Source organism: Aphelocoma coerulescens, chromosome 3 (assembly GCF_041296385.1).
Source record: "Aphelocoma coerulescens isolate FSJ_1873_10779 chromosome 3, UR_Acoe_1.0, whole genome shotgun sequence".
Classification (NCBI taxonomy): domain Eukaryota; kingdom Metazoa; phylum Chordata; class Aves; order Passeriformes; family Corvidae; genus Aphelocoma; species Aphelocoma coerulescens.
The window spans coordinates 12,438,433-12,453,462 of record NC_091016.1 but is presented as its reverse complement, the minus strand read 5'-3'; positions in this window follow the sequence as shown (position 1 = coordinate 12,453,462).

The window sequence follows — 15,030 nt, the reverse complement described above, 5'->3', positions numbered from 1 at the left end:
GCCAGCACACGATCACAGCATCCAAAGCATCAGATGGCTGGTTATTCTACTGTTACCAAGCTGCATCTAAGTAGGTTAGTGGAGTGAGCTGGCACATGCTCCCCCTCACCTGATCTTCACATTTCTCTATGGTTTCTCTAAATATTGTAAAGAATTTCTTATGTGGGACTATTTTATCATCAGGTGGTATTTTTGCCTGTGAATATTTGTACACACTTACATACATAGGATTAAACAGGGTAAGGCAAGAGAATAACATTTATTTTAGGAAATTGTTCAAGATTCTTTTTGTTGTTTGTTTTGTTTTGCTTTATTTTTTTTAAAATCTTTTTTTCTTATATTTTTTCTAGGGCCTAAATTTGAGGTACTCCTGTCACATGACATCCAAATCAGTCATTTGCACCAAAAAAAGCCAGCAATATCTGGGAAAGTACACCAAAATGTGCTTCTCTGTTACTTGTTTCATTGATTTGAATGCACTGGGTACATTTCAAACAGCAAGCAGAGACACACTGAGGTATGAATGGATCCACTTTAAATACTGAGGGGAGCCCAAGCCATCTCTACAGCTTCTCCAGCCCTTCCACTTGCTTCCCACTGTACTGCATTGAGTAGGCTGGTTTCCTCACACTTTACTCTGCCACATCATCAGGCCATTCCAATAAAACAGGGTCTCTAGCTCAGTGTCCACAAGACCCCACTCCAGTAAATTGGGGCTTTATTTTTGTAGGGAAAAAGCACCATTTTGTGCTTTCTACTACGTTTAGGGAGAGAGAAGGTAGGGGTCGGCCAAATGTAATACAGCCCTTTTCCCCTCCAAGATTGAGGAGGAAGAAATTGTGCATCAGGAACATAAAACTTCTCACTGACTCCTGTCTGGCTGTGGTGGGGATGGGCTGACCAACCAAAATGGGCATCCCTCCTCCTTTGAGTGGCAGGACAGTTCCTGGCTGCCCTGAGAGATGAGAGATCTGTGCTGACACTGAGGTTGGGAAGGGTGTATACCACCAGTAATGAGATCCCCCCAAAAATGGACATGGGAACCTGCCAGGGGAAGAATCACGTGTTGGTATTTTCCACCTCTCAAGGGAAAATCAACTTAAAATAGGAATTAAAAATGGAATTTAGCTTCTCACCTTCTCCCACTCTTTTCATCTGCTTTTATATATTTCAGTGTATCTACAGATAATGGTTAAAAATTACTTACATTGTGACAAGCCCATCTCCAGCTTGTTCAGGTACCTGACTTCAGGATGCTGTCTTCAGGGTGAAGCAGTGTACCAGGTGAACTGAAGTCACCATCCAAGGTGCCTGCAGAAAACAAACAAGTGGGATCCACCAAATCAGTGCCTTCTCTTCCTACTTCTACATGAGAATTTTTTTGGGGCTTTTTTTCTGGCAGGACCATGGATAAAACTGATGCTGTTTCAGGCAATTGAAAAAAAATCAGCCAAACAAACCCATGATTGGGCATTTCTGTTGCAGGCAAGCTCAACATCTTTCCCACCGGGAGTGGAGCTCCATTCTCCAGCCCAGCTTTCTCCTAACCTCGGTCCCCAGAGCACCAGGAGAGCCCCACTGAGGCCCCAAAACCCCCAGGAGCAGCATGGAGGGGCCTGTTGTGCCACCATCAGAGGGTTGAAGTTATCAGCTGCAAGGATGAAGAATCTGAGGTTGGCTGTCAGAGCACTCCGAGCTCAGGAGGGGTTTGGAGCAGTGCAAGCTGGGGTTACATAAAACACTGACTCATGCTGAGAAATCACGAGTTTTGAAAGTTTCAGCTGAGGGATGAGCTGCATGTTGCTTACAAATCAACAGGAACTGGGGGATGCCGAGGACCTCTGAAAATCTGGCCTTGGCGCAGGGTTTTTTGAAGTTCTGCCACTACTCCCGGGAGGAAGAGAGAGCCACGTACATCTGTCAGGGGGAAAATATGGTCCTTCTTTGTTTCAAGGGAAGTCAGTGTGGGCATTTCAGCTTTATCCATTGGAAAGAACTCCTTAAGACAGAGTAAACAGAAGTCAATTTTTTTCCCTCTGTTTTTTTTTCATGCCACTGTGTATGATATTGAAAAGTACGTCATCCAGAATACTTGCTTTTTGTTGGGATATCTAAGCATGCAAATGTTTGTGGTTTCATTTACCAGGCAAAAACAGTTGTGGATTTTGGCAGTCTGAGTTGGTCTATGGTTTCTGTGAATGCCTGGATGTGGTTCTTCCTGGAGCATTATGGGTTACTCAAATCGTGTCCCATTATACAGGTAATTTGTGTGCCACAAAGATGGTGTGTACATGTGCAAAAGAAGTACAAGACCAAGACTTCCTGCCATGTGTTAGAAATACTGGCCAAAATCATTTGCACTATGATATTTAAATCAGACTTTTAAAATCCATGGTTGGAGACATATGCAAGTAGTTGATTTTTGGATCCTTTACAATTTTCTCTCTCTTCTTATTTACAGTAGGTACTCAGCATCTTTCTCTCTCTCTCTCTCACACACACATGCACATAAAATCAGTTAAATTATTCAGGGGCTTTAATAAAGCACTGGTTGCCTGATTGTGTTTGTCCAAATTTGAAAAAAAATGTTTCCTCCTATCAAGCCTTATTTCTCTTTTCTCTCAATCACAGTCTCTCTCTCCCCTCACCACACTGATGGAAAAATGAAGATGTGCAGATGGGCTGTTCATTTTCAATCAGTTTAGATATGGCAACAGGAAAAGAAGAGTGTTAGAAACACAGTTGTATGTGAGGCATTCCAACCATCGTGTTTGGGCTGCCTCTGCATCACTGAAGTGTTGATTATCCATCCTAAGCAGAGCCATATGAGGCCAGAGGGAAATGTAGTTAATGGAGAAAAAACTATTGGCAAATTGCATGCCTTTCAACCTTGCACAATGGGATAAAAGAAATATGGATTAGTGCTGGGGTCAAAGTTTTTATTATGTGAAGTACTAGATGTGCAAGTGCCTGAGTTTCTAATGTAAAAAAAAAATAGCACTAAGTGTTTAAATACCCACATACAGATGCATATATATATATGTATATACATGCAAAATATTTATATAAATATTTACGGGCCTTTTTGTTTTGCAAAGCTTCCTTCAACATACTCCCAGCAAATTTCTCAGTCTGCACTGCAATTACTAACAATTTAAGCACCTTATGAACTTTTGTAGTGACTAACACCACATCTATGCTTTTGGCACACCATGGTCAGAAGTTGTTTTAGCAACAGCAGTATGTAAAGCAGACACACTATTTGTGAGGCTCAGAGCCCTTAAAAATCATTCCTTTCTCTCTGGGCTATCGGCATTCCTGAGCCCTCATGATGCAGCTGCCGAGCCGCTGGACAGCCCACATATGGCCGTGTGCTGAACAATAGCAACTCGTTGTTGTTCTTGTTATAGGCATCACCATATGTGTTTATTAGAAACAGCAATAAAACGATGACGGGCTTCTTCAGCTATCCCCACTGCTTGGGGAAAAGAAAAGCAAGGGAGAGATAAAAATTAGAGGGCTCTCCTCAGCTTTGGGGGAGCTGTACAGTGGGGCAGTGCAGTCCCAGTCTTTAGGGAAGCGTGGGTGTTTATTTATTGGTTACATTGCCAAATTACTAGTGGTCCTATAAATGGACACTGAACCTACGTTCGGTTTCATTCCCTGTTATTAGAGAGCTGCTGGTAACTTGAAAAACTGAATCCTGAAAGTGTTGGCATCTGAAGTCCTGTTCCACCAGGACCCACCTGTGAACAACTTGCCAAGTCATGAGGGAGAAACACCCCAGCACTTTGAAGAGCTTTGGATGAGGACCACACTTGTCATGTATTTCCATCACAAACACAACCAGATAGTGTGGGATTGCCCTCATTGTTGGGCTGCCATGAAACTACTTTCAAATTGCAGTAATTTGTGCTGGGGATTTGATGTTTTTCAGATGGAGGGGTTGAGGTGGGCATCAGGAGCCCAGAAAACCAACAGAAATGATTTAAGGCTGTTTTGACATCAGTCTAAAGACAAGGGAGTCCTAGGGAAGGGGTGTTCAAAGTTAAAAGTGGAGATTAACTAAGACAATCAAACTGAACATCCGAATCCTCACATGCTTCAGGTTCTGTATTATTTCTTTATGCTTCCACTATTTTCTATACTTTAAAGCAAGAAGAGAAGAAAAAGGAAGATTGTGAGCAAAACCCAGCAGACTTAGTAATATGATATATCTCAATATGTAACATAATTTCGATATCCCTGATTGTTATAAGCTGTATTCAGACACATGGAAATCAGTGGGATTGAGTACTTACACTCAAAGGAGATGTGAGCCTCTGCATACATGATCCATATTTTTCATGTTCAAATCTTGATATTTTCTTGATAATTAGTAGTTTCCTACTTGCTGTCTTTTTGAGACCAAAATAAAAACCTTGGCCACTGTAAAAACACCCCAAACCAACAAACCAGCAACAAAACACAACCAGTTTAAAAAATGAGTTTGCAATGCTGACTTTTATTGATTTTAATGCGACCTTCCAGCTATGGTAAGAATGCCATTTCCACTCTTACTTGACTTATTTTTTACTTCCTACCCATAAAAGTAAACAATTCTAGACAATGTTTTACATCCTTGAAAAGTTCCCAAAGCAGGATTATGCACTGAGGCTGCAATTCCCTTGGGTTTCATTTTCCTTTCTTTCCTTCCCTTTCCTTTTTTGCCTTTCTGTAGCACAAATCAATTTTGTGGCTATATCAAAACTGCAATGCTAAATTCTGTTATCTTTAATTGCGTTGCTAACAGACTAAATTGTGTAGTTACTTAAACCTCAGTGAGGTCCCTGCCGTATTCCCCTTTTGCTCATAAGTTATTTTTTACAGGCTATTGTTTTCTCTCCACAAAAATTCAAACTACTTTTTCTTTTGAATGAACCCATCCACTACTCCTCCACTTATCAGTTTGGAAATGTTGCTGTATTGGTTTCACACAGTTTGATAACTTTGTCTTGAATGGTTCTTTGTTTTGGCTTATTTTGTCAGAAGTAATTGTTTTTCAGCAAGCACCTTCAATTCTGCTTCCTTTCAGTTATTGTCTTCTGAATATCAGCATGTGCATTAAAAATAACCTGTTTATAACTCTTGAAGGGCAACAATGGATCAGACAGCTTGTTGTACTTCTTGTTTATTAGCAGTAATCCCCATTCCGCACCTACAAAAGACAATCAGGGCTTTGCCACTGAGTGAAATAAAAGCAGGATGAGACCATATGGTTCTTGTTAAACAAGCCTCATCTTCCTATTGTTGATACTTATCTCCAAAATAAAGTATTTCTGCAGAAAGCATATTCCCATAGCATATTCTCTTTCCAATGACCAGCTGGTTGCCAGTTTGTTATTTGCACTGCAGTAGACCACTTTCATCTATTTCTATTTTCAGTCCAAGAATACCATTTGTACATTGTCCAACTTGGAAATGTTAATCTGACACCATTGGTCACGGGCCTTTTAACTTCAAGTGGCAAACTTCCAGCTAGCTGCCAGTTGAGCATTTACATTGGAATGTTTCTTAGCCTAGAAATAAACTATTTGTTAGCCATAAACATCAGCAACACACCAATAATTTCTACAACACATATGTAGAAAGGTACAACCCACTCCACTTTGCTGTTGTCTCTTCAATAACCTCCTAAGTAGCTCCCTCGGGAGATGCTGCTTGTCTTGAGCCAAGATAAATGCATCTATTTCCCTCTCTATGCATGTACATAACTTTTATTTACATTCATGGAAGTTACACATGCATATTAAACAGCAAGAAGCAGGACCAAAGTTAGGATGGTTGGGCAGGACTCTCATAGCTTCTCCCAAGATCCTGGACTGCCATAAAGACCGAAACACCTGGAAGATCCCAAAGCAAAAATATCCAGTTGCTTTGGCATTATCCAAAGCTCCCTGCACACAACCACGAGAGCAGTGTTCAGGAAAGAGGCAACGCTGGATGTGCTTGAATGCAGCTTTTCAGAAAGCAGAGTGGCATGAGTCCTGTGGGATTTTGCTTAGGAGATTGCTATTACTTCCAGTAATACAATTTAAGCTTCCTGAAAGAATATTATACTTTGAGCTCTTTTCAATGAAGTAAAAAACCGAGGCAGGAAAAAAAAGTTCTCTTTGGTTCTGTGATTTAACTTAAGGAGTGTTATGCAGTGACAAGTGTGTGTTTCATGTACTTTGCTTGACTGTTAAAATAAAACATTTCCTTTTTACATATTCCTGCGATGACCTGCGGATAGGAGAAGCTAAAGAAAGACTTTAATGAGTTCAAAGTGTAAACTTCATGAATGAATGGAAATCTCATCCTTTAAAGAAAAAAAAATAGTGACAGTAATGCCCTGTTCTCCCCTTTGTTTTTCCTATTTAGTCAGGTAACAGATACCCATAGACTTTTGTATTAATTTTGTTGTTTCAAATAAAAAAAAAAAGAAAATATCAGATTAGAGAAGTTACCAACTGACCCTACAGAAGTACTTTAACAAAACCTCAGAGGACTGAGATGTACAACTTACATTACTTCTTAGCACCTACCTGTGCATTTAGCTCAGCATCCCCATTCGCCTGCACCTCACAACCATAAGGAAAATGAGATTAAAATGAAAATACTGGCCAGCATGAAGAGCAGGATCCTGAACATGCTTGCTATGTGAGCTAAGAGAAGATGTGCACCCCACATCGGGCTGGACTCCCTCAAAGGCTCACAGACTCTCCTCCAGATTCCAGAATGGAACAGGGAGAATTTTCAGTATTAGGGACATGATTTACAATGTGATTTTGCATCTTAAAGACTCAGAGGCTAAAAAAATTCCTTTTGCCATAGAAGTCATGTGTAAAAGGTGCATTTCCTACCCACCTACATGTCTGGACAGAAGGGTGGTAAGAGACACTCACTGTTGTAAGAAACTCCAACACCTTGGGTAAAAAGCAGCTGTAGTGTGAAACCAAGGACTTCTGTTTCCAGTGCTGCAGCCCACTTCCTCCTGCAGTCAATGTGACTTCTATGTAAGACATATCAGTTTTAATTCTGACCTTTGCTAATTTCCTACTGCTTGATTTTTTGTACCCTCACCATTCCTTTGGGTGGATGAAACATATACAAGCATGTAACCATCTACTGTGCACCAACATTTTGATAAACATACATTTTTCTTACCTCACCTAAGGCTCCTCTTACAATGAAATGAAGGCGAACAAAATATTTTGACATCTCGAAATACATTCTCTTTTCCGGGAGAGCAAATAAATAGACCTGACAAAAAATAATGTCATAACAATCAGCAACTACAACTCGATCCTTGCTGCTGTAACTTGAAACTTGTAAGAGAAGGTTAAAGTAACCAAAGTCTGAATTCCTGGCCAATATAAAAGCACCTACTCCTTTTGTGTTGGGTTTTTCTGTATGGCTAATCCTATTTGGGGCAATCCCTGAGCTTGATACAATAGCAAAGTACTTCCCCAAAATGATGACGAAAATTTGACCATTGGAAATTGGTCTTGTTGACTCCAGTCAAGCAATAAGAAACAGGACCAGGCAGATCTGCAGACCAGGGGAGGGTGCTTGGACTCCAAGGGAAGAAGAAAAGCAAAGCCCTCTCAGAAGAAATCCCATCGGGGAAAAACAAAAATCTGCAAAAGGGAACAGGACTAAGAAGACTGATGAGGAGACTCAGGAGGAACCCCAGGACACCAGAGAAAAAAGGTTATTGAAGAAAGACTCAGAGAACTTAAAAAGACAGGCCTGGGGCTAATCTTTCTGCTGATTTATTTTTTCCCCCTGTTTGTTTATTTGCTACAATTCAGATTTTAGAGCAATTAGTAAAATATCATGCAAATATTCCCTGTGTGACTGCACATGAATAACTTTAATTTTGCTAAACATTTGTCTCATCCTTCCAAAATACATCTGCTGTTTGCATTTAGATATTCTGCTGAAATATTGGGAAGTAAATTACTGTTTTTATAAGATATTTATGAAACATCTTCTTATTTGTATACTAAATATCTTTGACTATCAAGGCCTGGTTTTTTGGCTGATGTTTGCCTTCCCCAGGAGCATCCGTGCCCTGTTTCAATTACAGACTGGGCTAAGTACCATCTTGTGGAAAAGCTCCAACTGGCTGGGAATGGCTTAGTGTACACTCGTACCAGGCTGAGAGAATAGTACGTTATCTGCCAGCAGTCTGTGACAGAAAATAAAAAAAATACAACCCCAAAACAAAATACAAGGTTGCACACGTGCACAAATTACATGGTTTTGCAGAAATTCTGACATGACACCACAGGAGTATGTGTCCCTCTGCTCGGATGCTTCTCTAAATGCCCTTATGGAGAAACAAAAATTGGGCTTGGACGCTGCTCCCAGTCCGTGTTTGGTGAACACACGCCATGCAGGGAAGTAAATTAAAACCATTTTTGACTGTTTTGTTCTCTCAGGGTTGTCCCAGTCTCTTTTCATGCAGAGAAGTCCTAAGGGGTTGGTTAATATTGCAGCAGCCCAGCTGAGCTTGTGTGTAGATCTGTTTCCAAGTTTTCAAAGAAGATGTGAAAAATCAGGTCATTTGTTATCTACCAGCACTGACTTTTGGGGTAGGACCAGTAACCATAACCCTAAGGGCTGTCCCCCATGAGGCGACAGGGTAATTGAAGAAGGTGGAGGAAAACAACCAACCAGATCTATGTGCTGCAGGAACTGAAGAACCTTGATGCTTGATGATGAACCAGGGACATACCTGAAGTAGCTTCAAGCCTGGGTACATAGAGCTGTGGGAACTCAGGGCGTGCAATGAAACCCTCCTGAGATGCAGGTAAATCCTAGATCTCTGCCATCGCTTGTTCTATACAGGATCTTCATTGCTGGCAGCCCCCAAAACACTTCATGAAAATTAGCTCATGTAGCTGTGTGAGCTGTAGCCATGTGAGAGTGGACACATCTGTAAAACTCAAAGTTAAGCCTAGTTATCCCTTAAACCCTAGCCTAGACATCTCAGGAGCTGCCATGGCCCCACAGCCAATGCGTAGCTGTGCTGTGTGCTGTCTAGGAAGCAAGAAAAACCAAGAAGTTTTTGACCCTCCAAACTTCTCTGAGTATCTGAGACTTCGTGTCCATTCATGGATAGTGACTTGGTGTGGATTCCTTGTCCAGACACACAGTGTTTCTGGCTTAGGGGGTTTTGAGGGTTCAGTTCAGAGGTGCTGGCAGTGGAGTTTGGATGTACAAATCAGATTAGCATTGTGTCTCTTCATTCCATTCAAAGCTGCTCCATCCCTATTCCACAGGTAAAAATTGAATGTCCATTTTAAAAGCAAATGAACTGAAAGGAGAAGAAGAGGAAGCCAGAGGCACAGGGGTTTGCATTTAGATGATCTAAATTCTGGATGAAGAAGTCTGGGAAAGAGATAAGGAGATTGAAACACTTCAACAACACTTGTCATCTTAACTCACAAATCCCACTCTGATTTGCTATTAACATTACCTACATGGAGTCTAGGTTTAAAAATAATAAAAGGATGGTATAAGCTGACTCACCCTTCTCTTGCCTGGACACCACGCAGTACCCTTAACACCGCTTGTATGGTCACACATTTGATTGGCCCAAGGACCCCCCAAACTGATGCAAGAGGGCAGGGAAGCAAGTAGGAGGGGGTGCATCATCATGGATCAGTCCTCTGATTCTCACAGCAAAATAATAACAGCCTATGACTGTGTGGCCAGGTTCAGGCTGCCTCACCAAGGTCTGTTGGTACCCACATGCCATGCTGAGCCCTGCCTGCTGTCCCAGCTCAGGGACAGGGGTCTGGCAGGGACGACACTGGCAATTGTGCAACCCTGCTCAGCCACAGATTTCCTCTGGCACCAGCAGCACAATAGTGGGCCTGTTGGTAAACGGGAATTGTTTCCTTGCCACAATAGGGCTCTGGATGAAATCATTCCCTGATACCAGGCTGCCTCGACGTGTCTCCTCCACTCCCCACCCTGGTTTAGTTGGTAGCGCCTTCCTGCTCCCTGTGGGTCTCAAGTCCCTCATAAAATGACAACACAATAAAACAAAATAATAATGGAATCCATATAAGGCTTGATGTCTTCATTGCTCCTAAGAAAAAGTGCTAAGGGAGCTTCACCTGAACAGAGGCAGCAGATTCCCAGCATTGGCAAAGATTTTTTAAGAGGAGGAAAGAACATTTTTCAAGCTCTGGAAGCCAGCATCCATCTCACACATCCTCAGCTGTACACCTACACAGGAAAAAAGCAGGTAGTTACAGGAAATGAATCCCTGGGTCTGGCAGATATATATGGAGTTAAGCTCACCTTAACATCTAGGGGCTGCCTGAGAAGGGAGATGACTGCTGACTGGCCCACTGCAGAGGCTTTGGCAAGGCTGGCCTGCTCCCATCATCTCCCTTCCTAGTTGCATCAGGGACCATCAGGCTCTTGCAGAACATTTTGTGGTCAGAGTAATTGCATTGTGCTGTCTTAAAGCTGCCGAGGCGTGGCCCTAAATAAAACCAGAGCCCCGGTCTCACTCCAGGCACAGCAGCCCCCAGCTCCCTGCGCATGCAGTCTGATGCACAGCCCAGTCCAGCCCCGCTACCCTGCTTTCATTTTAGTCATATGGTTATTAATGAATTTTTAATTGCATAGAGGGAAAAAAGATAAACATATGATTTGGGACAAATACATACATGTCACTCTCTCTCATATCCCTCTGTATTTTGGTGTCCTAGAACCCAAATGCACCATTTAATTATTTGTGCTGTGAGTGCCAGAGGAACCTACCATTTATTTATATGGTTAAATCAGCTGCAGATGTGAGTGTGCTTTTTCCTTCATTCTTTCTTTCCTTCACTGTTGGCATTTCTGACATCTCCAGGATTTCCCCCCACACCCTCATTCAATGAGGGCATCTGAAAAGCATTGGGAAATGGCCTGCTGATCCCTCTCCAGTCCCATCCACAGGGCTGGGCATCCCACATCACTCTCACAGGACTGTGCTATTCTCTTGCTCAAAAGCAAGGAGTTTACAAATTAAGACCTCAAACACCAGGAAGTAAGGGGAAAAGGAAATTTTCCTGTGCCCAGGAGAGCTCCTCTGGTGAAGGAATCCTTGCAGCTGAGACCCCACAGCTCACAGCACCTGTGGGCACATGCTGGAGGAACTGAGTACCACAGGGAAGGAGAATCATGCTGTTTCCCGAGAAGCCCAAACCAATTTTTATCCCTAATAACAAGCCACTCCTTTTCATTCTTTTTGACCCTGTAAGACATTGAAGTGATCTCTGCTTTTCATTTTTTTTGGGGGCAGGGACTATATGGCGCATCTGTCTAAGCTGGACTTTGGCAAAACCTTCTGCCTGGCTATCACTGTGACTTGCTTGCATCAGCCACGTTTGGTGGTTTGGGTTTATCCCTGTGAAAATCAGGCTCAGCATGAGCTTTCAGCATTAGCCAGGTGACAGTGAAGTCAGAGATGCTTGTTTGACTTTCAGAAATGCTATCAATTTTCTCATTATTATTTTTCCACCCAGTATCATGTTTCTTTTCTTGAATAGAATTCATGTAAGCAGGGTACCAGCCACTCCAAGCAGCATGCCAACAACTGCCATCAGAAATCAGGACGAATATTGCTCTACCCCTTTTGGCAGGAGAAGGCAATCTCTTTCTGCTTTACCTGGAAGACAGTCATCAAGACTAAGTATCCCTGTGAAGAAACTTAATGCTGCACTTCAGATTCTTTTGGTCAGAGACTGATGTTTCCTAGTACCATCCTAGGATGCTTAAATGATGTGATAATAAGTGGAATAGAAGCATTGAGGAGGTAGGACCATTAGGAATTGATGATTCATTGTTAAACTTTTAGACATCCCTAAAGTCAATGTGCACATGTTGAAACCGCACTCACTGTTGGAGAGCTGGAGTGTGAGTGGTGCTGGGGGTGTCGGGTGCTGGCTGCACCACCCCACCAAGGCAGCCCAGACACTTTTCAAAGCCAAAGACCATCTCTCTAAGGACATTTCCAAGTACCATTTGCAGAACTCCTCTTGGGGAGGCTGGTCACAACATGACTGACACTATCTCTTTAAATTGACCCATATGTGAGAAGGATAACTTGGTTGCTCTAATTTGCTTTGTAGCAATTATCCACTATGATCACTATGTAATCTGGTTCATCCTATATTATGTGAAAAGGTAAAATATCCGTGAAACTGTTTCACCTATACATATGTACACATGCAAAGGCTCACGATGTATTTAAATGTGTATATTTATTATATTTTGTTAGTTATCTACATTATTTAGTTTTTTTCTTATGTTTTGTTTTTCTCATAAAAATGCATAGAAGCCTAAGCAGATATACATATGTATGCATGCATGTATATTCAATAATATGCAGTGTGTCTATAAATATATATGTACACATATATGCATATATGTATATACAGATTTACACAGACATACATATAAATGTACGTGCATGTCTCTACCTATCCATATGTATGGGCACATGCTGGGTGTATAAAATGACTGACTACTCCAGCACCGTTCCAAGGTGCACTGAGTCCCATGATACAGACTACGAGCCTTCACAACAGCTCCCAGGCTAGACATGCATGTAAGACCACTGCTACGTAACAGCATTGTCCCTCTTATACACTATGAGCTGCTTTCATTAAAATTCAACAAATTTTTAAAGAGGTTTTTTTTTTTGCAGCCACTATTCACAAGCCTTATTCCTCTTCTGCTCTCCCTAAAGCCATCATCCTCTCTGCCTGGCTGCCAACTTCTCCTGAGGCAAGGGCAGCATAACCAAACCAGGTCTGATTATTTGGTATAAAGCACAGATTGCTGGCTTTATTGCCATTGATCTGGCATACCCAGAGGGCCTGAAATATTTTTAAATTATCTCTAAAGTGACTTCCTATGTCTTATTCCACAGCGGACACATTGCAAGCAGCATATAGGTTCCTCAGCAGCTCACTGAGCTACTGAACTATATATATTTTTGTGAGTTTTGAATGTAAAAAACAGCCTGCCTGCTAGTTGATGATGGCCTTGCTCTGCAATGTTTTGGCACCTCCCCGTTGTGGCTGTGCTTGCCGAAGGGCCATGCTCCGGCTGCATGCCTCACTGCTGGGAAAAGTGCCGGAGGCTGCTGGGGACAGGGTCCCGGCCTGCAGCACTGCAAGGCACCGCAGTGCCATTTTGAATTAAAATATTTATTCCTGACATCTTGCAAGAGGGGAAGAAAAAAAATAAAAGCAAAAGCTGGCCATAATTCAAAGTCTCTGCAAAGTCACTGGGAATCTTCCAAAAGGCTTCAGTGAGAGCAGGATTAGCTCCTCTCATATATACATAAAATTTGTTGTCTTTTGCATATCAAAGAGGTGAAGCCTCTGCTCTCTTCACCTATTGCTTTTAAGTGTGATATGAACAGAGCCTTATCTGTCCAAAAAAAAAAAAAGTCATTGACAAGGAAGACTAGCTCAAATACTGAGACAAGCTTGGCCACGTTCCTGGAGCGAGAGCAGTGCCAATAAAGACGTGAGCTGGTCTCTAGATGCCATTGATAATGTGATTTGGATGCTTGTTCGAAAACTCTTGCTATGTCCCTGATGTTGTTTATTCTGATAAACCCTTCCTCATCCTCTCCTCTCCCGCCTCACCCTCCCTCCCACTGTGCAAGGATGCCATATTGCAGCCAGGCTGCAAAGGGCTGGGACACCTCTAGATTTCTCCCAGCTGCAGTAGCAGACACTAAAGAATCCACAAAAGCAGGAAAAATTAAGATGGCAAAAGGAAAACTTCCCAAGATGTGGTGCTTGTTGAACTGAGGGGCTTCACACAACTCCACTTCTCAAATTCCAGCTTCACTGTCCTTTTATTCTCCATAAACTCAGTCAAGTCTCTGTAGATCAGATATGACTTTACCTAATATGTAATTTCTGTGGATTTTTCCGCATCCCTCCTCTCCTCTGGGGAGTTGTTCACTGATGCTTGTGTATCCCATTGATACATTAAGTCTGGAAATCTGGTTAATAATAAGGCTGATGAGACAACATATTAAAAGCACCTGAATGCAGCCAGATCACCCACTGCCCCATGAGCCTCTCGTGACCAGAAAGATCAGTGACAAAAAAGTGACAAAAACCATTGACCACCACACCCCAATTCCTCTTTTCTCAGCAATTTGTTCCAAGTACATGCAAGGAACCTGTATGCTGTTTCAGAAAAAGCACACTAATGAAATGGGGGTTTACAATAGGATTGAACCAAAGAGTCAGTGCTGGAGGAGAGTGAGGTTGCAGAGGTTTCGCTGGTCTGGCCACATCCAGGCTGTGTGGTGATATCCAACAGAGTGGTGAAATCAGAGCAGAAGATTCACTCTTATATACGTGAACACACATGTACACATAAAATCCCACTGTGAATCTATGAAAACCCTGAGGATGAGCACAGGCTGGTCTTCATTAGCATTTGGACAGAAAAAACCCACTTCCTTGTCTTACTTCTGGACACTGAAAAACATCAGCACTTTTTTGCAACTTCTTGAAATATTTTCAGCATGTGCCTGGCCCAGCTTTTCCATGCACCCAGGGAATTATGGAAATACAGAAGACTGATGGAGCTGCTGGAGAGAGCAGTGACATGGTTATGCCCAGACCAGCAAACAGAAGAGCATTTCCAGTGCATGCTGAAAATTCAGATTCTGTCCAAGTCTTTGGAGAGCAGATGTCAATTATGAATCACATGATTACTCTGCCATATTTTTCCAGGTTATGCTCATTGACTTAGATAAGGTATCATTTTTCACCTACAAAATATGCTGCATATACAATAAATAATATGCACAGTACCATAATAAATATTCAGTATATATGGTGTGTGCATTATAGTGGTCCTGGTAGAGTTATAGCAGAACAGTCAAGGCTGAATTGGCATTTTCATTATAAAGGCTGATAATTCAAGATCAGTAGCAAAAGACAATGAAATACCATCTGC